This window comes from Engraulis encrasicolus, chromosome 11 (genome assembly GCF_034702125.1).
Source record: "Engraulis encrasicolus isolate BLACKSEA-1 chromosome 11, IST_EnEncr_1.0, whole genome shotgun sequence".
NCBI classification, from domain to species: domain Eukaryota; kingdom Metazoa; phylum Chordata; class Actinopteri; order Clupeiformes; family Engraulidae; genus Engraulis; species Engraulis encrasicolus.
Genome location: NC_085867.1, coordinates 12,212,509 through 12,215,008, shown reverse-complemented (window position 1 = coordinate 12,215,008; position 2,500 = coordinate 12,212,509). Strand labels below are relative to the sequence as shown.

General features: G+C 39.0%; 1 protein-coding gene across 3 annotated transcripts in view; it reads left to right on the top strand.

Moving 5' to 3' along the window:
- rassf2b (Ras association domain family member 2b) overlaps window positions 1-2,500 on the top strand; it is a 15,934-nt gene that overhangs the window by 8,466 nt on the left and 4,968 nt on the right. The window lies entirely within an intron of this gene.

Sequence of the window (2,500 nt, the reverse complement as noted above, 5' to 3'; positions counted from 1 at the left end):
AGCATCATTATAGGCCACCTTGATTTTGTTACTCTTCGCCTTACTGTAGTTAGACCAAAGATGGGCAGTGTATAATGGAGTGCAGTAGGTTCTAAAAAGAGACATCTTTGAAACACATATGAAACTTACGTGCCAGCATATTTGCTTGAGCGTATAGCTTACAACACTGACGCTGAATGTCATCATCATCACATAAGTCATTTCTAAGTATATGACCTAAGTACTTTGCTTTATTTACAATTGCCAACTCACTATTATTTAAATAAAAAGAAGGGAACTGTAACTTTTTGTCCTCCTTAGATCTGGCAATCATGACAACACTCTTTTTTGCATTATATTTGATGTCAAAATCTATCCCATACTCTGAGCAGGCTCTGAGTAGTTGCTGGAGACCAGCACTATAGGGAGAAAGGATAACAAGATCATCAGCATACAGACGATGATTAATAACCTTGTCCCCAACCATACATCCAGTCCTACAGTCCTTAAAGGGGTATGCCACTATTTTGGGGCTTAATACAGTTAAAATCGTTGGCCAGGGTTTATAAAGGTGGTAAAGTGTCTTATTTTTCATGTGAAGCGTTGTCTTGCTTTAAGACAAGTTAAAAGAGGGAGTATGTCGCTAAGCTAGTGAAAGTCAATGCATCCATGTAGCATGCTACACGGATCCATTGACTTTCACTAGCTTAGCGACATGATCCCTCTTTTAACTTGTCTTAAAACAAGACAACGGCTTACATGAAAAATAAGACACTTTACCACCTATATAAACCCTGGCCAAGGATTTTAACTGTATTAAGCCCCAAAATAGTGGCATACACCTTTAAGTTTCCTGGACAGATCATCCATATTTAGATTAAAGAGAAGAGGAGAAAGAATTCCACCTTGTCTGACACCATTGGTAACCCCAAACTTACTAGAAGAGGCCTCGCCCCATCTGACCTGCTTAGTTTGATGAGTACCAACACTGCAGGATGCGTATCAAGTATAGAGGGACCCCCCGCTCAAGTAGCTTAAAAAATAATTAAACCATGATTTACTCGGTCAAATGTTCGGGACGCATCTAAACAACTCGTAAATATTGTGGAGTTCTTATTCTTATATGTTGAAACAAGCTCTTTTAATGCATAGATACATAAGTCTGTTCCATGCTTGTGTTTAAATCCAAATTGATGGTCAGTAGTTACCACATGTTCTTGCAGCCTCTCCAAGATCACCTGCACTTTGGAGATTATGCTAGCAAGTGCAATTGGTCTATAATTGTCTGTACTAGATGCTTTACGTGTTTTATTTTTAATCACTGGTACCAATAGTACAGATAACAAAGAGTCAGGTAATACACCATGCGCTAGCAGGCCCGAGAAACACAAGGCCAGTAGCACTGAAAGTCTAAAGCTAGCATATTTCAGATGCTCAGCAGTAATTTGGTCAGGACCACTGGCTTTATTTACTGCCAGTTTTCCAATGGCATCACATACCTCATCTGGTCTAATGACCATGCCATCATCATAAATAACATCACCAACATTAAAAGCAGCACTCTCAACACAGTTAAAATTCTCCAAAATGCTTTGCCCATAACTCTGCAATATCCCCATCCCCAGATATTCCGTTTAGACGGTGAAGGCATCTTACTGTTATTAATAACCTTAACCTCTTTCCAGAAATCCTGTACATTATTATGACAAAGTGTTTTAGCCATGGAGTTAGCTCTTATCATTCGCTCATTCCTTTTCACATAACACACAGCATACTTAAAACTGGCATTAGTGGTCTTCTTATGCTCGAACTCAGGGCCATGTCTCGCTTTACCAGCAGCTACCCAGTTTCTTAAAGCTTTTTTAGCCTCAGAATGGAGCTGCAGCTCATACTCATTCCATCCAGGCCTAGTATTTTGTTTTTTCTTACTTTGAGTAAAGACCTTACCATCATTGATCAAACGCTTCACTATGTTTTCATACATATTAAATATTATTCTGGTGGTCCAGATTTTGGCAGTTTATATCACAAGAGAATACTTCATGTGGAATATGAACACTTCTGAGACTGTTTTCTGTTGGTGCATTATATTTCCAAAGGTCATATTCAGAGAGCTTTGCCCAGTCTATTTTCCTTGATGTATGTTGACATCTATCACTGCAAGAGTGTTCTGGTAAATAGCTCAGGTTTAATACCATAGAGACAGGAATGTGGTCTGCTATAGACAGATCATACAGAATTTTAGCATCAGATAAGCAGTCGTGGGCATCAGCTGTGCTACAGTGGTCCAGCCAGGATGTCGTATGCCATGCCTCACTGATATACTATGTATAGCTATTCTCAGGCAGTAGCACTTTGCTGGAAAGCACTTATTTACTGTGTTGACAAAAGAGTTCTATATGCTGTCCAAACAACGACTGATTGTCCGAGATGTCAGCATTCAGATCACCCAAAACAAAAATACATGTACATTCACTTTCTTTAATAAAAGAACTAATGAATGCTAGTCTGTTGAGAAATT